Below are 20,779 nucleotides of genomic sequence, written 5' to 3'. Positions count from 1 at the left end.
TTTTAAATGTGCTCGAGTGTGAACACACCCTTAGCACTTGTACTTACACATATATATCTATCTGAAACCCTAAAGGTACACTCTCGTCATTGTACCTAAAGACGTGCTCTCTCGACGCTGCTCTATCTCACTCTCTTTGTCTCTCACTATGCGTAATGACTATCGGTCTCGATCTTTGTGCCTAACCCGTCACTACAAACTGGTATCAGAGCCATTCGGTTCTGCACGTTTCTCAAGACGTTAAGCATGAGCTAGGTGAGAAGGAAGTTGTAGATGTCGCAAGCGAGCAGGAAGTGTCGCAGGCACGCTCAACAGGAGGAGTTGCAAGTGCCGTAAGGTGTGCGACAAGTCGACAGACGAACCAAGCAGCAATTGACGCAACGTTATGGTGACTGGATACAAGCAACGACCTGCGTCGCGGGACTGCTAAAAGAAGACCGTGGATGGGAGGTGGCAGCCAGGCGTTAAACAGTGACCAGCGGGCAACTTCAACGAGGCGCACAACGCAACACGGGTACCAAGCGACGACCTGAACGGCGGGTCCATTGACCCACCATTCAACTTTTTTTCTTCTTCTTCAAAATTTCTTTTTTTTGAAGTTTTCCTACCGAGCATTCATGCGTGGAGACACAACTTCCAATTTAAATTTGGGGCTTTTCCCAGATTTGGAGAATTTGATGCATGACAAGCAAATCTGTCTTAGAAATGGCAGGAATTTGTGACATTTTGTCCCTGACATTTGGGACTTTTCATGTACATGCACAAATTTGGTTGAAATTCACCCAATTTCTCGACATTGATGCACATTGGACCCCATGCAATTTGGGGCTTTTACAGTTAGGAAAAAATTTGTGCAGCATTTGGTCATTTTATGTACATGCAGGTTGAACTCCAGGCAATTTGGACATCAACACTTGGTAAAATTTGGGGGTTTTGCTGAAATTTCTCTATTTTGGCAAAATTGGTTTGTTCTATGCATGACATACAAAATATAGATGTGTGTTTGATGCTTTGAGCACAAAATTTTGGGGCTTTTGACCGTTCGTGTCAAGTTTTATGCCCGTGGGTACATGTACAACAGAAATTGCATCTAAAATTTGGGGATTCTCATGTAATGTGATGCATACACCCTTGATACAGTAGTAATCAGTTGGATAATGCTGTAGCACATGGTTTGGTGCTTGTGAAAAATTATTTACAGATCTAAAATCTGTGCTTCTACGTGGTCATTTATTGTTGATTGGTACTTGTTTGTACCTTGGTCACTTGGGAGATAGTTTTGGGCCTGCATTTGTTGTTTTTTTGTCACATTTGGGCTGAAAATCATGGATGGCAGCAATGACAGCAATAATCTGATGCACATAAAGAAGCTTGAAGGCGCACATAACTTTGTAGTTTGGCAAAAGCAGTGCTACAATATCTTGTTGCAAAAATAGCAAACAAAGCTGATCAAAACCAAAGGGGCAAAGCCCGTGGACATGGAACAGGATGATTGGGATGAGTTAAATTTTCACGCTCAACCATAGAGCTATCGATTTTTGATGCAAAGAGTGCTGCAAGCAAAGTGTACTAGCTGAAAAAGCTTGTATGAAAGAGGGCACATAAATGTCTACTCACTTGAGTGAGTTTAACTCCATTTTCAGCGAGCTGGTTGCCTTGAAGTTCATGATTGATGAGGAATTTAAGTCTACTTTCTTGCTTTGCTCTCTACCAAAGAGTTGGGATACATTCAGGATTGCTATGAGCAATTCTAATGTAATCCTTTTGTATCCTGATGTAGAGAGTGCTCTACTTATGGAAGAGATGAATCGGCAGAACAATGCATCCAGTAAGTCTTCCAATGCTTTGCATACTAGGGGCAGATCATAGCAAAAGGGCAAATATGATAGCAAGGGACATAGTAAATCACGTGGCAAAGATGTTGAATGTCACCATTGTGGCAAGAAGGGTCACTTTAAACGTGATTGCTACAAATGGAAGAAAGAGAAAGGAAAAGGCAAGAAGATAGATGATAGCAAGGAAGAGAAGAAGGACAATCAGCCTAAGAAGAGCAGTGTAAAAATTGAAGAGGTAAATGTAGTCACTCATGACAATGATAGTGGGAGTGATGTACTCTTTGTCTCTTCACATTTTGGTGCACATGCTTTACTTACAGATACAGATGATAACTTGCATACCTGGATTCTCGATTTAGGTGCTTCCTTTTATGTCACCCCTCATCGTGAGTGGTTCTTCGCCTATACAAGGGGTCAACATGGTGTTGTCTATATTGGGGACGACTATGCAAGTGACATTTCAGGTATTGGCAGTGTGCAGCTACAGTTTCAGCATGGCTCTGCCTTTACACTTCAGCATGTACGGCATGCACCTCAGCTCAAGAAGAGCTTGATTAGCACAGGGCAGCTAGATGATGATGGTTTTCATACCACCTTTGGCGATGGAAAATGGAAGATCTGTAAAAGGGATCTAGGGTTATTGATAGAGGTTGCAAAAGTGATACTTTGTATCCACTTCATGTATCTAGTGTGCGTGACCATATTGTTGCCGTGACCGAGCAGCCAAGCGTTTCTTTGTGGCATGGCCGGTTGGGGCACATGAGTCAAATAGGAATGAAAGTGCTTTCTCGTTTGGGTTACTTACCTTGTTTTCTTTATGCTAATTTTGAGCATTGTGATCATTGAATTTTAATGGCAAACATGCATAGACGTCTCACAAAAAGTCTCTTTCTTTGAAATCTTCTCCTCTGGAGTTAGTACATTCGGATGTATGTCAAATGCCAGGATTATCTTTAGGAGAAAAGAAATATTTTGTCACCTTTTTCGATGATGCTACATGGAAAGTATGGGTTTACCCTATTCGTAGCAAGGATGAAGTGCTTGACAAGTTTAAAAAATTCTTGGTATTGGCTGAAAATCAGACAAATAAGATACTTAAGTGTTTTCGCTCTGATAATGGTAGGGAATATGTGTCCAAGGCCTTTCAGGCATTTTGTGACATCAAAGGGATAAAGAGGGAGCTCACTGCCCCTCATAATCCACTCCAAAATGGAGTTCCAAAGCGTATGAATCAGACCATATAGGATAAGGTCCGTACGATGCTGTCTCATGCTACATTACCCCATGGTTTTTGGGCAAAGCCTGTTATGACAGCCGTTCACTTAATTAATTGGTCACCAAACAGGTCTTTGGGAGAGGGGGGACGTTCCCCAAGAAGCGTGGTCGGACAAGCCACCTTCATATGCTCATTTGAAAGTGTTTGGTTGCGAGGCTTTTGTGCACATTCATAAAGAAAAACGCAGCAAACTTGAGCCAAAGTCCTGTAAATGCATTTTTCTAGGATATAGTGACGAAGGTGAAATGGGGTATAAATTATGGGATCCCGAGAAAAGGAAAGTAGTACGCAACAATGACGTTATCTTCTGGGAAGATCGCATGCATAAACAGCTCAAAAAGATGAGGAGGTTCGTAGGGTTGTATTCCAGGAAGAAATACCTTTTGGACAACAAAATGTGCCCACTGTACAGCAGCAAATACCTGTTGTAAATAAACTTGTAAATGTAGGAAATGATGAGCCAGCTATTGCCCATGAAAATGAGCCATTACATGTGCAGGAACAACCAGGACAACAAGCTGTTAATGCTAATTTGCAGGTTGAAATGCTAGGATAGCATACTGAAAATGAAAATTTGCAGGAATATCCAGCAAACAATGACCATTTGGTTAGGAGATCGTTTAGGGCTAGTAGACAACTTGACAGATTCGTTCCTGGTGCAAATAATGCGGTTGATTATGTCATGTTGACAGATTATGATGAACCGTCTTGCTTCAAGGAAGCAATGTACAGACATGATAGCAAGAAATGGTATAAAGCCATGTTGTCAGAGATGGAATCTCTTGAAAAAAATGGCACTTGGGACTTGGTGCAGTTGCTTAAAGGGCAAAAAACCCTTCCATGCAAATGGGTTTACAAGATGAAGGTCACTTCTGGTTCCTCACCAAAGTACAAAGCAAGGTTGGTTGCAAAGGGGAACAAGCAGGAGCATGGAATTGACTTTGATGAGATTTTCTCTCCCATAGTCAAGATGACTACATTGAGAACCATTTTGGGCTTGGTTGCAGTTGAGGATATGGAGCTCATATAGATGGATGTAAAGACTGCATTTTTACATGGTGATCTGCTTGAAGACATCTATATGCAGCAGCCTGAAGGGTTTGTTGAATAAGGGAAAGAAAAAATGGTATGTAAACTCAAAAGGAGTTTGTATGGGCCGAAACAATCACCAAGAGAATGGTATCATAAGTTTGATACATTCATGCAATCCCAAGGCTTTCATAGAAGTCAAGTGGATCACTTCTTGTACACCAAGAAGGCAGCAAATGGCAGCCTGATTATCTTGGTTTTGTATGTTGATGACATGGTAATTGCTGGCAGGGATATTCATGCCTTGGATTCATTGAAGCAAAGTCTTCATGGCAGGTTAGACATGAAGGATCTTGGTGATGCAAATCACATTCTTGGCATGCAAATACTCAAAGATAGATTGAAAGGCTTACTCTATCTATCTCAGCAGGAGTATATCTCCAAAGTATTGAAGCGTTTCAATATGGAGGGGGGGAAAACAAATGCGGTTCCATTGCCTCCATATGTGAAACTCAGTGTAGAGGACAGCCCTACGTCTGATGATGAGAAGGCTGAAATGGCCAAGATACCATATGCTTCAGCTATTGGCAATTTGATGTATGCTATGGTTGCTACACATCCTGACTTTGCCTTTGTAGTGGGAGTGGTTAGCAGATACATGACAACCCTTGGCAAGAAGTATTGGGATGTAGTGAAAGGTATTATGAGATACCTCAAAGGCACAAAGGAGAGGTGTATCTGCTTTGGAAAGTAGAAGGCATCTGTTGTTGGCTTTACGAATGCAGACTATGTTGGTCATGCAAGCTGCAGGAAGTCCACTTCTGGGTATGTGTTTACTTTCACAGGAGGAGCAACCTCTTGGATCTCCAGGCTACAAAAGTGTGTTGCATTGTCTACTACAGAGGCAGAGTATGTGGCTGCCACTGAGGCATGCAAGGAGGCTTTATGGCTTTAACGTCTAGTGGGAGAGCTTGGCATCTCAGAGTTACCTGTTCTCCATTGTGATAGTCAGAGTGCTATCATGCTAGCACGAAATCATGTCTTTCATGCAAAGACAAAGCACATATAGGTGAAGTACCACTTCATCAGAGATGTACTTGACAGCAAGAGCATTGAGCTTCTCAAAGTGCATACAGATGATAACCCTGTAGACCTTCTCACGAAGGGTCTTTTAGCAGAGCGGTTTGCTCATTGTCAACAGATGATGGGAGTTGGATAGATATATGTATTTCAGCTTCATACATACCTAGACTTAGCTGATTCTTTTCTCCTCTTAAGACATATTGCCTTTAGGTGGGAGGTTGTTGGGAATAAAGGCCTCGTGCCTTTTAAATGTGCTCCGGTGTGAACACACCCTTAGCACTTGTATTTACACATATATATCTATCTAAAAACCTAAAGGTACACTCTTGTCATTGTACCTAAAAACGTGCTCACTCTCGACGCTGCTCTATCTCACTCTTTTTGTCTCTCACTGCATGTAACGATTGCCTGTCTCGATCTCTATGCCTAACCTGTCACTACAATATAAAGAATTATGAACTTCACCATCATACGAGGAGCGAAAGGGTTTGAGCTTGTACATCTTGTTTTTATTTTTTGCCCTCGCATAAGATGTAGCATTGTTTCTGAAGTCGGAGGGATTTGGCTCTTGTTAGTGTAACAAATTGAGCTAAAGAAAAATATGTACAACAAAACTAAGACTAAAAAGGAAAAAGAGTTAGTAATCTACAATTTTTGGGATTCACCAGTCATAGAAATTTGGATTATACTCCAATTCAGCAAAAGCATCCAAGTGAAGTGGTTTGGCAACTAGTCCACAAATGTAGGTAATCAGATCACCAAGCAAAGAGGGTCCTGCAAAGCGACTAGCAATGTGTAGTTCCTCTTCGATCAAAATCTTGTCAAGTAATGGGTGATATATCAACTTTCCTGGCAAGGCGAGATTTCGAGCTAGGATGATAGAGCCCAGTGAAGTGGTCTCACAGTAAGTTAGGTCAGTTTGAAGTATACTGATTGTACGACGTTGCTCAGCTATGGTCATAAGACGATTGCCATTGCAAACAATCTCAAGTCGATGAGAAAACCACTTCTGCAAGAATGGACTTGAGGAATGACAATTCTACTCAAGCTCATCAATTCGTCTTGGATTTTGGTCACAGAAGCATAAGAAGGAATAAATCGGCATGATAGCAAGTGCTCTTGAGGAAGAGTCCTAACATATTCCTCCTGAATCAAGAGGCTTTTATAAAAAAGATGTTCATTCTCCTCCCAAGTGGAATGCCATTGAGAAGCAACTTGAACTACCTCATCAATAGCAAGGCTGAGATCAATCATTGCAAAAAACTTGGCATAAGTAGTGTATATGGTCTCAAATTGGAGTAGGCATTTTGGTTCAGAGAAATTGAATTTCTTTGCCAAATGAGCAGCCATGGTACTCAATGGTTGACATACTAGAAAAGGCTTGATGCCAGAAGGAGGGTCAGGTTTAGTAGGGATGATCTGGAGATGTGTCTCAGCAACCTCCTTTGGAGCATCTCAGGGTTCAACTAGCTCAATTGGGACTAACTGGTGGGGTGAGCTAGTAGGGATATTAGTGGCGTTGGGCCTAGGATCTGGAGTCGCAATCATATCTCTTCCAACCACTATGTTTGGGGGGTTAGGAGAAGGTTTGTGTACATTACTCTGCTTCACATCATTGGATGAAGATTTAGTCATTGTAGTACTAGAAGTAGAGGTAAGATTTGGTGTTATGTCATGCAGCCTTGGAATAAACCATTCATAGAAATTAGGATTGTATTCTAATGAAGCATGCTCATCAAGAAGTTGTGGGTCATGGGTGAGACAAAAGATATATCTAGTGATATCAGTTATCATGTCTCGTTGTCCTAATCGACTTGCAAAGTGTAGCTCTTCCTCTGAAAGAAGTTTGTTACACAAGGGATCAAGTTTAGCCAATTTAGAAATGTTGACACCACAGACAAGTGCAAGCACTCAAAGAGATGTAGGAGCAACATATGTAGGATCATGCATTGAAGTCCAAAGTGCCTTTCTTTGCTCAACAATTATCATTTGGCAGATACCATATCGTACAACTAACCCTCGACTAGAATAACATTTTTGTTTGAACTTACTTTGTCCTTTTGCTTTCTTGGCCAATGTTGCAACATCTTCCCAACTTGTTGTGTGCTTCCCAGTGTAAAACACAGGAACTAAGAGATGCTTCTGCTGCTCTACCTTGGTCATTTGCTTTATTACTTCTCCTGTGATAGCTGGGTAAATCCAACAAATTTTTGATTGCTCTGACCATGTTAAAGGCTTTTCTAAGAGTTTTTGATGCTCAACAGTTTGAATTTCAAGGTCAGCATGAACATATGCACGAGCAAGTGAAGTCAAGAGTGTTTCATCTAGTTCTTGAGAACTCGTAGCTTTTGATTGATCTTTGTGTTGTCCCCTCTTTTCTAACATCTCCATGATCAATTGTTTAGCTGGTTTCAAGTGTATTGGAGCCTTTGGTCGAGGAGAACGTGACTTGTGAATCAATGGGCTCATTCTACTCTCTAAACTAGATTCTATATCCTTGTGTGAGATTGAAGTACTAGAGACTTGTTCTTCAATTGAAGTGATAGTCTTAGTCATAGCCAAGGACTGTGATTGTATGGGTTTCATCTCAGAATTGGAAGTAGTAACTTTCGAATCAGTGGAGTAGTCAATTGTGATAGTCATAGATGGCTATGCACTTGGATCCTTGGGCTGAGTGGAAGTATTCATGGTCTTGGTATTTCCAAATTTGTTTGTGACAACACTCATAGAGGGAGGTCGTTGCTCTTTTCATGTTTTCAAAGTTGTCCCTTGTGGATCTTTTTCCTTAGATTGAGTAGCTACACTAGGCTGCTGTTGCTAGATTTTGTGTTTTGGTTTCGGTGACAAAGGGTCTTAGGTTTGAGGAGATTTTGGTGGTTTTGAAGAACCATCAACAACCTAGGGTTGTTGCTTATCAACACTTGAGGGCTTTATCTCATCTATCCTTGGACTTTCTGTTTCAGCTTGAGCAGCCTCACATGGAAGTGGCTGCTTTTAGCTCTAGCTTTTCCCCTTGCTCGAGGACTTTTTGGACACTACCGGTTCCTCTTGTGGAGTAGCAACAACTTCAAGTGGTTTCTTTTTTGGAATTGTGGACTCAAGTGTCACAAGAACTAGCTCGTCAATCACTAACTTATCTGGTGTTGTCTCCTCAAGTATCTTGGTCCATGACCTAGATCTATGTGCGGGTCTCTTTTTCTTTCTTTGGGATTTGGATGGGACTTGGTCTGTGGTCAATGGAGGTGGCTTTATGGGTGGTTTTGGTAACCAAATCCAACAATTTTCCACATAAAACCCTTGAGCACAGAGCAACACTTTGGGCACTCATCATAGCCTTGTGCTAGCTCTCCATCGATGCTTCCGATTACTTGCACTAAATCTCTTTCCCCTTCTAGATGTGGTTCTATTCCCAATAGCTTGAGAAGCTATGGTAGTGTTTCTAGTAGTTGTGGTCTTTCCTTTGATTCCAGGAGGCTTCCTACTGAGCGGTTCTCTCTTGTTCTCGTGTGCCTTGGTAGTTCATTAAGAACTCTCTGGCTGTTCGCGAGGCATTTGATCTAACTCTGAGACAAGCTTCTTACCCTTCTCTAGAGAGGAGACAAGGTCCCCTTTGCTGAAAGTACTGACAATCTCCACGTCTCGTAAGCTTAGGTGTATACAATGTGCTTCAAAGTCCACAATGCATGTGGTTGCATGCTTGAAAGGTCTTCCAAGCAAGACTTCCTTTCCCATATATGGAAGCACATAAAACACTATGGACATGCTTTCAGTCTCAACATTCAAGAGAATTTTGCATCGTCCTAAGAGGGAATAGGCTGATAGTTGCATTGGTTGGGACAAGTTCATGTTGTCCAATCTTAGTCCATACCTCATAGGTTAAGATGTTGTAATCTAAACCTTCATCTATGAGGGCGTCAATGATGAGCTCTCGCTTGGCAGTTAGTTTGACCCTAAGATATGCAGGAGGGATTAGCTCTTCATCTTCTGGGTCAGTGTTTATAGCTTGGGCCTTTCGTATATTAGGCATGGTAGACCTAGTTAGGGTACTACATGAAACCTTGCATGTTGGACAATCATGATAGATGTGAGTGATGCTACACTCAATGCATCTAAGGTCAGCCCTTGGAAATTTATCTATCACCATCCGGTTTGCTAGCTTTGGCCTAGGCTCTTGTGTTGCTAGCTCTAACAACATGTGAATGGATAGATGGATGGGAATATTCACTCAGTTGTATTGACTCATCAGGTTTAGGACTTCGAGACCTAAGGTCAAGTCCACTATGAGCACGTCAACAATGTGTAAGGCTCTGAATAGCTAGATGACAAAATCTTCAACTCTTCTTGCAATGGTCTTGTGTGGTTCTTGGTGTGGATGTTCTCGTTCAACTCTCTAGGCTTGTCAGTTTAGGACTTGTGGTGGCAGCTTGGTTGACAATATTTTACTCATCGGGCCCTTGTAATGATTGGAATGGAACATATTGTGATAGCGGCTTGGTTGGACGATTTTCCCCCTAATGACTTGTAATGTGTCTTATATGAAGATGTGAAAGTGACTGATGTGGTTGTGTACTATGATCCTAAGTGACTTAAGGTAATGTCAATCCAGTGTGTGTTGCCAAGGTTGCCTAGGTGCTAAGTGCAATGTCTGCCAGGTCCTTGCAATATGATGAGGTGGTAACTTAGTTTAACAAGCTCCTTGTTGAGTTCTTAAGTCATTAAGATATTTACTTCAAATGCTTGACTTCAAGACCTACAAGTTATTAAGGAACTTTCCAACACTTTGATTCAAAAACTTGCAAGAGTGAGCTGTGCAAAATCAAGCTTTCTTCCTTTCCAATGCAATGTGCATGGGTGAAAGCAATTCCTCAAAGTAACACAACCATGTCATGCTAACAATACGGCAAGTAAGGATGGCACATTGATGCAAATACGTAAAGCAAAAGGTTCAAATTTAGAATGTGAGTAAGACAAGTGGGAGTGAATCTTGAGGCATAGTTCAAGTGACTATGGGTGTGAGTGTAAGTGAGGATATGAGTGATTGGTTAATGTGAGTGAGTGATAAGTGAGAGTTGAGAGAGGATGAGTGATTAGGGATGAGTGAGAGATGAGTGTGGATGATTAGTGAGAGAGGAGTATGAGTGAGGTGTGGTGGTTCAAGTGAGGGGTGAGTGGTTCAAGTGATAACTAGCGTTTGTGAGGGATTAGGGTTGGGGTGGTGCAAGTGAGTGCACTGGTTCGAACGAGTAGGGTTAGTGAGTAGTGCGAATGAGGTGGTTCGAAGGAAGTGGTGCAAGTTAGTGTGACCTAGATGGTGCGAGTGGGTAGTGAGGTGGGTGTGAGTAAGTGATCTAGGGTCAAGGTGGTGCGAGTGAGTAGTGAGGTGTGTGTGACCTAGGTGATCCAAGTGAGTGGGCTATGGTCAAGGTGGTTCGAATGAGAGAGGTGGTTCAAGTGAAGTTGTGCGAGTGAGGTGGTGCGAGAGAGTGATGGTGTGAGTGAGGTGGTGGTGGTTTGAATGAGCGAGGTGGTTTGAAGGAAGTGATGCGAGTGAGTGTGACCTAGATGGTGCGAGTGAGTACTGAGGTGGGTGTGAGTAAGTGATCTAGGGTCAAGGTGGTTCGAGTGAGTGAGGTGGTGCAAGTGAGGGATGGTTCGAGTGAGAGGTGGTTCGAGTGAGTGTGGTGGTGCGATTGAGGAGTGGTGTGAGTGAAAGAGATGGTTCAAAGGAAGTGGTTCGAGTGAGGTGGTACGAGTGAGTGAGGTGGTTCGAAGGAAGTGGTGCGAGTGAATAGTGGTTTGAGTAAGAGGTGGTGCGAGTGAGGTGGTTCGAATGAGCGAGGTGGTGCGAGAGAATGAGCTAGGGTTGAGGTGGTGCGAGTGAGTGCACTGGTTCGAAGGAGGGAAGTGGTTCGAGTGAAGGGTGGTGCGAAGGAGGTGGGGCGAGTGAGTGTGGTGGTGCGAAGGTGGTTCGAGTGAGGAGTGGTGTGAGTGAAAGAGGTGGTTCGAGTGAGAGGTGGTTTGAGTGAGGGCGGTGGTTCAAAGGAAGTGGTGTGAGTGAGAGAGGTGTTATGACGAGTAAAGTGATGTGAAGGAAGTGGTGTGAGTGAGTGGCTAGGGTTGAGGTGGTGTGAGTGAGTGCACTGGTTCGAAGGAGTAGGTTAAGTAGTGCAAATGAGGTGGTTTGAAGGAAGTGGTGCAAGTGAGTGTGACCTAGATGGTGCGAGTGAGTGGGCTAGGGTCAATAAGGTGGTTCGAATGAGTGAGGTGGTGCGAGTGAGGGGTGGTTCAAAGGAGGGAAGTGGTTCAAGTGAGTGTGGTGGTGCGAGTGAGTGTGGTGGTGCGAAGGTGGTTCAACTGAGTGAGGTGGTGCGAGTGAGGAGTGGTGTGAGTGAAAGAGGTGGTTCGAGTGAGTCCAATGGTGCGAGTGAGAGTGGTGGTTCAAAGGAAGTGGTGTGAGTGAGAGAGGTGTTACGAGTAAAGTGATGTGAAGGAAGCGGTGCGAGTGAGGTGAGTGGTGTGAGTACGGGGTGGTTCAAAGGAGGGAAGTTGTTTGAGTGAGTGGTGGTTTGAGTGAAGGGTGGTGCGAGTGAGGTGGTTCGAGTGAAGTGGTGCGAGTGAGTGTGTGAATGAGTGGTGTGAGTGAGTGAGGTGGTGCAAGTAGGGTTAGTGAGTGAAAGAGGTGGTGGTGGAACGCATAATGAGAATGACCTTATGGGAGTGAGCTAGCGAGAGTGAACTGTAGGAGAGCGAACTCGTGAGAGTGAACTCCAGTGTCTAGTACAAGTGTACCCTAGTGCCACTAATGCGACAATGAATCCTAATGCCTAATGCAAGTGTGAACCTCTACTTAACTTAGTGCAATTGAACGTGCTAAGTACCTACCTATAAGAATGTGTGTGCATGGTGTGAGTGCTAGAGTACAAAAAGTGTGTGCATGAGTGCAACCTAGGGAGTGTGTAAGGGAGTGAAGCGCCATGAGGATAAGGTGATGTGCAGGGCATGTGGAGGGTATGTTTTTAAAAATGGGTGTGCGTGGGTAATAAGTGTGTAGGTAAAACAGGTAAGTATGTGTGGTGGGTGAATGGGGGTGTGGAAATTAGGGTTTTATGTGTGGGATGTATATGGAAGTTAGAGTTTTAGGGAGGGTTTGACGTATGGGAGAGTTGTAGTGTTAATGTGAATGTGTGTGTGTGTATGGGTGTGTTAATAGGTGAGGTGTATAGTGAAGTGTATGTAGAGGTTTCTGTGTGTGTTGAATTGTATATGTGTGCGTGTTGTGTATGTGTTAATGTGGGGTGAAGATGTGCGAATGGGTGTAAGTGCAAGGTGTGTGTGTGTGCGGGCGGGGTGTGTGTATGTGTGTTGTGTGTGTGCGTGAAGAGGGTTTTGTGATGAGTGACATGCGCTAGTGTGTGTGTGCGTGTGTGTAGGGTGAATGAGGGTTAAGGAAGGTTTTTTTTTTTAATTAAAAGAAATTTAAAAAAGAAGAAGAACGAACTTGACGTGGAGTCGCGCCACGCTGCCGTCGCCAGCCGCCAATGCAGTCGCTGCCAGCCCTCCTACACCACGCAGCTGCCTGCGTTGTCGACAGGCTGCCGCCACCAATCGCCTCTACCACGTAGCTAGGCTGCGACCAGTCCAATGCAGCCGTAGGCAGGCTGCCGCCGCCACCAGCCCGAGACTATGTCTATGCAGCTGTCGCCAGGCTGCCTCCAACGCCAACGCAGATAAGAGAGAGAGAGAGAGAGAGAGAGAGTTTCGTCTTCTTCTTCTCCCATCTTCCTCTTCTTTCTCCTATGCTTTCTCTTCTTTTACTCTTCCACTTCTTCTTCTTCTATCTCCTTCACTCCACCTTCTTCTTCTTTTCTTATGCTCCTTAACCCCTTCCTTCTTCTTCGTACCGTCCTCGATCACTACCTATTCTTCTATCTCCTTCTTCTCTCTCTTATTTCCCTTCTATTTCTTCTCCTCCCTTCTTCCCTTTACCTCCTTTCTATCCTCTGCTTCTTCTTCTATCTTCTTCTTCTTCTATGCGCTCTTGCCTTCTTCACCTTCTTTCTTCTTCTCTTACCTTACCTTCACGCATTGACACGACAAAAGCTTCCAAGGGCAATCACAAGGACGAGCAAGATGTTGAGTTAGATTTTAAGCATGAATGCATATGTAACCAATGGCAAGATAAGTAAAATAAACCTGCATTCTCAATGTTGCCACACAAGATTTCCAACAAGAGCACCTTGAGTTTTTAGTTTTTTTTGTGTTTTTGTGTTTTTGAGTTTGTACTTCAATGTTTTTTTTCTACTCTACCCTATTCCCATCTCAACCAATGAACCAGTTCCTTCAGATTCGGCCTTCCTAACCTAGTCACATGGGTTTTAGAAGCTAGCCACAAATGCAGACTGTGAATTAGGGTTTGCATGGATTTCAGAATCTCAATACAACTGTGAATTAGGGTTTGCACTCTCTTTTGGGCGTTTTACCCACTTTGTGGCCTTTAGGCCAGTCAATCCTTGAAGCATGCTTGTACCTTAGCCTAAATAGACCAAGCCTATGATAATCTAACCACAAATACATGTGTGCAACCCACGCAACACTTGCGGGTGTGACAAATACAACTATGGGTGATAAATACAATGTGCACGGGAGTGAGCTTGACTCTCACAAAGTAATACAACCATTATAATGTGATGGTGTTCATAATCCAAAATAGTAGCCGACACTTGCACTTTCTGCAGCCTTCCCAAAATACTGTTAATAGAGCACCACTATGCCCCTTTGAAACTAGTTGCAAATCACCTTTTCCTTAGATAGGGTTTTGCCCATGCGTTGGATGCATACGAGTAATACCACTTGTAGGAGTTATGTGGTGAGAAGTGCCACAGTCCACAATCCAATCGTGAGGCTATGGGGCCATCATCATTATATTAGAAGTTATTGGTGTCAAATCCTCAATTAGCTCCAAATGTGACAAGTAGACTCCTTGTCTTGTCTTGCTTAGTCTTCTCATCTTTCTTCTTCTTCTTCTTCTTATTCTTCTTCTTGTTTTTCCCCTTTTGTTGAGAAGATTGACTCGTTAACACCTCCGTCTTGGAAGTTGGAGAGTTCTGACCTTTGAGTTGGGGTCCTCCTAATCCAAGACCATCAGAACCGACTTTTTTTTCTTAAGGGTGTCTTTCTGCCCTAAAGCAATCAAGGCAGAGTAAACACTAAATCATGGTAGTAATTATGAGAGAAAAGTTATCGCCATGTCCTTTGAGGTAATTGTCTTCCTTGCATTTTGGACCATCATCTACAATTGCCGAAGCTTACTAGCATGTTGCTACATGGAAGCAAACTTGGATGGGTTCAATGTCAACATAATCCAGAGACACCCGCTTCATCATGGTCATTTGATTGTACAAGTGATCCAATTATAGGTATATCTCCCAAACAACGGTCAAATGCTCTATGTGGGCTATCATGGTCGGTGTGCATAAGAGAAATAAGAATGATAGAATGAAGGCATTTGACTTGTCCCAATCTGCATGTACCTTCACCAACTCAACTTTCCTATTAGAAGAAAGCTTGGATAAATCATGGGCTATATGACAATTTATGGCCTCGATCACAAGCTCCACTAAATCATAGGACTTTAAGATGACAAGCATCATTGCCCGCCATATGCAGTAATTCTCTCCATCGAGTTTCTGATCTTGAGGGAGAGCTCGTAACACGAGGACCTTACGGTCCATAATAGCTTGAAACTCCACATTGAGCTTGGAAGACATTGTCACCTGAATAATGTGTACAAACCCAAGGGCACTCCCTTTAACTTTGAAAAGGTAGCATGCTAGGCCTTCCTCTGCTAGTCTTGAACTTGTTTTAATTGCCAAAGGTGATTGGAAAAAAAAGTCAAAATTTGGAGCAAAAGGTTGAAAATGCAGCCGTTTCTTCTTCACAAATAGCAAAAACTTGCAAAACATTAGCAACTTTACTTTTTTCCTATGCTTCTCCACTCGTCTCAGCCTTGTGTTGATGCATAGCCCTCTTGTTCACCCTCAAACGTTGAAAATATAGCCTTTTGTGACACTGAAATCTCCTTTTCAGGTTTGCCCATGATCAATCAGCCCTTCAATGATGCTTTGATACCATGTCAGAGTGCAGCAAGTCCAGAAGCATATGACTGGACTGAAAAGAGAATGAACACAGAGAGAAAAGCGAGAGAGAAAGAGGCAGTGCAATGTAGAAATCCACAATGATTGAACACTGAATAAAGGGAGCAGATCTAGATACTGCAATGCATAGATATGTGCCCTAGAATTACTCCATTAGGCAAAGGGTGCACGTTGGTTGCCCAATGACCTACCAAGATTGGAGAGGTGATAGTTATCTTACCAAAGGAGGCCAAGTGATCACCCCAGAGAAGCCGAGACATCAGAGGAAGGGTGCTTTTTAGCTTCCCAGTGGCCTACCAGGATGTACAAAGGCGAATGGAACCAGAGTGGACTTTGTCTTTTGGAGCAAAGGGAGACTCTCCTTGGAGACTCCCATGTGAGCTGCCATGAATATGGTGGATCTGGAGTCAACTACTCTTTGACCAAAAAGAGATAAATGTGCGTAGATGCATGTTTATGAGAATAGAATGTCAATGCACAGGTAAATGCAAAGGGCAATGCAAATCATCATGCTCATGCAAAATGCTATGCAATGGTGCTAGTTGGAGTGCTTTTCACTATTGAGGGGTCCTCCACTCCCATTTTTCCACATATGCTCTTGGCATCTTCTAGAGGGTTATCTCCCTCTTTCCATCCAACCATGCAGGCGTGGAAGGCTTTAATTTTCCTTCTCTTTTCCTCTTCAAGTGCTACATTTGCAAGCTCTTCCTTCTTTGTTGGTGTCTTCTTTGCCACTTCGATCCATTTGGATTTTTCAGCCACCTTTGCTTGTGCTTGTTTCAGTATGATTGCCCATGTATTAAACTCCTTCCTCACACACATGTGTGTCTTCATCTCATCTGTTTTAGTTTGCACATTATTGGGCATCTCTTTAGTGATTTACCCTTCCTCCCTCTTAAGGAGGTCAAGTTGGTTCCGATATTCAGTGATCTAATGCGCGAGTTCTTCAATCACCCTATTTCTCTCTTGGAGAGAGGTTTCAATGTCAGTCTTCCAAGAGGTGAAGTGTGTTGTAATCTCCTTGTATATTTCGTTCTTCCATTCTTGCACCTTCTTAGCCATCTCCCCCTTGATTTGTTGTATGGCTTCATCACACATTGCTGCCATGGTCTCTTTGATATTCTTCATATCCTGATCCTGCATTTTGCACACGTCCCGGAGCACAAGTGGTGAGCATGTCATTATTCCGAGTTTTCTCAATCTATACAACATGGTTTTCCTTACATCTCTTCTTTGTCCACACTGTGTTATTGCATTTTAGTTTCAGCTAGATTTGCTTCATTTTCTGTTTGATCTTCTGACAAGAGTGACCTGAAAGCATGTGCAACTGTGCTTTCATTCCAAAGGTATGTTATATCTCAAAAGGGAGTTGTGATGGAGAAATGCCGCTATCAAATATGACAAGGAGACTTATTTTGTTAAGTTTGAGTTTAGGGATGGCCAAAATGATTTTCAATTAGTTTGGACAACAAGGGAGGAGCACTTGTGCATGCTATATACACTAGGGGAAATAGTTTTTGATGCAATAATATGCTGGTATCTCAGCATTATATAAAGGCATTTTTGAATTAAGCATGAAGTGGTTACTTCTTGGATATTTTGTTTCTCTGGTAGTATGCCTCATGTAAACAAGCCTTATGTGAAGCATTTCACATTAGTGTTGGTGTTGCTAGATGCGAGTCTAGTAACAGTTTATTTGCTATTAGTAGCAGCTTGGATGGGGTAGCAGTACTCTCACAATGTTGGATGACTTATACTTGTTTTCAGCATGCTTTTAAGAATACAAAGACTTTGCTTTTTAGATTTGTGATACTTTTCAGTGAGTATCTAAGAGAAATTTTGCTGGAGGGCTATGCAGCGGAAGATTCTCTGAAGTTTTTACTTGGGTGGTTTGAGAAGTTTCCGGAATACAAAAATAGAGTTTTTTTCTTAACTGGTGAAAGCTATGCAGGTATTTGTGTTTAGTTCTTGATAGATGTTTTATGAAATAATTGGAATGTAAGCTTACTTTTGTTTCAACTTTGAAAAATCTGATTCATCTGCAATAAATCATGCAGGCCATTACATCCCACAACTGGCCTCTCTTATACTGGAATACAATGATAAGGCAGAAAGTTTGGTGTTTAACCTGAAAGGAGTAGCTGTAAGTATTTTTGATGGGTCTCAAGCTAAATGCTGAAGGTTGAGTCAGCTATTGATACATTAAATTAGTTCGTTTCCACTTTTCTGTTGATTTTACAGATTGGGAATCCTTTGTTGAATCTTGCAGTAGACAGCTATTCAACCTATTTTTACTTTTGGTCTCATGGAATCTTGTCTGATGAGACTTTCCATGGCATCACTAGTGCATGCAATTTTGATGATTATACTGCAGATGTACCTCATGGTCAGCCAGTATCCTGCAATCTTTTCTTGAACAGTTCCACGGTGGAAGTTGGAAACTTCATCAATTTCTATGACATCAATTTGGATGTCTGCTATTCATCAGTTGCAGAGCAAGAATTGCGACTGAACAGAAGGGTATGTGTGGAAGGTTGATCATTTGAGACTTGTTACATATTTGTTTCACTAATTTCGATGTCTTTTTCAATTGCTGCCATGGCATGCCCACAACATCATTCTTGGAATTTTGTCTTTATGGATAGTGAAATAGATGCCTATTTATTTTCCCTTTTGATATCTTCGCAGGTCCATAATATTAGTCTTGGGGTTGATGTTTGTATGCATAGTGAAATAGAGTTCTATCTCAATCTTCCTGAGGTCCAAGAGGCTCTTCATGCCAATGTCACACACTTGGCTTACAACTGGACATTGTGTAGTAGGTATCATCTTTGATCCTTTGGTTAAAAGCAGGAGTGCCTTACCATTGCTTCCATTGGAGTTTCTTAAAGGAAAGAAAGAAATAACGTTTTCTTTATGTCTTCTTGGAGCTAAGTATGTCTCATCACAGAAGAAAGTAAGTAAAAGTAAACTTCTTAAGGCCATAAGGTCTTTAAACCAAATACAAGCTCAAGATGACAATCCTAATTAAATAAAACGCTAGGTCCTCTAGACATAGTGGGCCTCAAATAAGTCAGTCAACCTGTATGCGAACCTGTCTCTCCTCCTGATCATGGCCACCAATATCACACTATGTGATGCATAACCAGCCATTGGTTGGGTTGCCTATGAGGTATGTGGGACATTTTTTTCCCGAGAAAATAAAACTCTATTGCTGACACCTCAGGAAAATTCTTAAGGTAATAGTGAAGTACGAAGTGGGCTCAATGAATAACAACTAAGTACATCATAAATACAGTGGTTGTGTGAACAACCAATCTAGTGGCCTATAGTGCTAGACCATATGAGGCACTAGGTATGTGGACCATTAAATGGCCTGTGTGCATTAAATATGGGTCAGTATATTAATGTGGGCTTTAGAAGCTTAGGCCTACCCAACAGGGGCCAATGCAACATCCACCACCTAGCTCATTGTGCAATGAGCATGACACTACCATTCATATTTCTTGTCCCCTTGCAAGCAAAATCTGTGTGTCTCTGTGTGCGCAGGCATGCATGCACACATGTTTCATCTGATCCATCTTAGGATATGTTACTAGCAATCCTAGAGCTCTCACATATGTGCACGTGCACATGTGCAGGAGAGACAAACACACACACACACATTTTTTGTGATATTGTTCATCAACTCATAGAAACAGTAGTAAAGAATGCCCATAACAGAAGCATCCAGATAACCGGCATAGCAACAATCGTAAAATGGTTGCTATCAGGAAAGTCCAATATAGCTACAAGGCTGAAACGACCAATCACCTGTAAAAGCATAGTCTGGAAAACCTCCTAAACAGCCAAAAGAACTTTCCAAATCTTCGAATTGGAAATTGAGCATGCAATTTACGAGAAATTCCATCTAAAAATGTATGAGTTTCTATGCAAGACCAAATTAGACATGGTATTGTCTCATTGACATGGGAGCATCAATGGCAAGAAGAGGAGGCAATACCAAGTTTTGCCAAATTTTTTCCCACTGGAACAACCATGCATCTTCATATGAAAATCCTTTGCTCCAAAGGCAATTTGTATTTCCAAATTTTATGTATATTTGATTTCCACTAGGTCAAAGATCTATCTAAGTGCCATAATGCATTTCCTTGCTTATCAATTCAATGTGGAGTTGAAAAATCCTATACGCCTTCACGGAGGACATTTGTATGTATTGGGGTATTATGTTTAACTTTCCAATCCACCATTTTGTCATCTAACTGCAAATTTCTGCGTTCTTGTGTCTCTTTTCTCTCTCCCTCTTCTCTCATGTTCATTGTCTTTCAATCTTGTCCATATGCTTTTGTATTTGCTACACTCTAACATGGTATTAGAGCAATGTAGAAGGGCTGATTGATCATGGATAGACCTGATCGGGCGGATTCTTTGCCTGACAAAAACTTTCATTTTCAACATATGAATGCTAAGGCAAATAGGTGAAGCATGGGGAAGGAGCGAAGTTGCTGTTTTTTGTAGAATTTTGCTGTTGGTGAAGGAGAAAAGGCTATGTTTTTAGCCTTTTGGAGTAGATTTTGAGTTTTCATCACCTCTAGTGCGATTGAAACTCATTGAGGATGAGTAGAGGAAGCCCAGGCAGGCACTGGCTTCATGTACAGGGTTAGAGGGGGCTGCCCTTATTTTTGTGCAGATTATTCCATTGACAATGTCTACCGAACACGACATGGAGTTTTAGGCTATTATGGACTGTAAGGTCCTCATGTAAGTGGCTCTTCCTTCAGATCAGAGGCTCAATGGGGAGAATTACTGCATCTAGCGGGTAATAATGCTAGCCATCTTTAGAGCTCGTGGCCAAGGCTATAGACCGTCCTACAACTTGTGATACCTCCAAGCTTTCTTCTAATGAAAAAGCCAACTTGATGAAGGTACAGCACATTGGGACAATAAAGGACAAAAAGGTGATGTATTGGCCATCTACAGTCATTGATAATACTATGCTAGGGCATATTAGGAATGCAAAAACTTCACATGGAGCTTGGACAATCTTTGAGAATATGCTTTCAGTAAATACAAAGGCATGGAAGATTCAACTCAATCAAGAGTTGAATACTTTGAAGAAAGAGAAAATGTTTGCCAATGAGTATGTTTTGAAGGTGAGGAGCATTTTAAATGCTTTGGAAGTGATTGATGCAATGCTTGATGGTGATGATTTGGTTTTATCTATTTTGGACAGGCTTAATAATGAGAAGGCTTGGAAATCATTTGTCACTTCTATATATGTATAAAAGCCATTTTCAAATTTTGATGAGTTGGTCTCTCTCAGTGATTACCAAAGAGATCTATTTGAAAGAATGCTCGTATCCATTCTTTACTTTTTCTCTCTTACACTCTAGGTGTCATTG

The 20,779-nt window shown here is 42.1% G+C and overlaps 1 pseudogene across 1 annotated transcript in view; it reads left to right on the top strand.

Annotated features, from left to right (window-relative positions):
* Positions 1-20,779, top strand: part of LOC148031608 (serine carboxypeptidase-like 42) — a 114,675-nt pseudogene that overhangs the window by 31,713 nt on the left and 62,183 nt on the right. Inside the window, exons 4-7 of the transcript XR_015691958.1 lie at positions 17,236-17,328; positions 17,435-17,520; positions 17,619-17,897; positions 18,066-18,199. The product of XR_015691958.1 is annotated as a serine carboxypeptidase-like 42 (transcript). The remainder of the gene's footprint in view (positions 1-17,235; positions 17,329-17,434; positions 17,521-17,618; positions 17,898-18,065; positions 18,200-20,779) is intronic.

Source organism: Lygodium microphyllum, chromosome 9 (genome assembly GCF_053477565.2).
Source record: "Lygodium microphyllum isolate KBCC chromosome 9, Lygodium_microphyllum_v1.1.10, whole genome shotgun sequence".
Lineage (NCBI taxonomy): Eukaryota > Viridiplantae > Streptophyta > Polypodiopsida > Schizaeales > Lygodiaceae > Lygodium > Lygodium microphyllum.
This window is presented reverse-complemented; position numbering and strand designations above follow the sequence as displayed.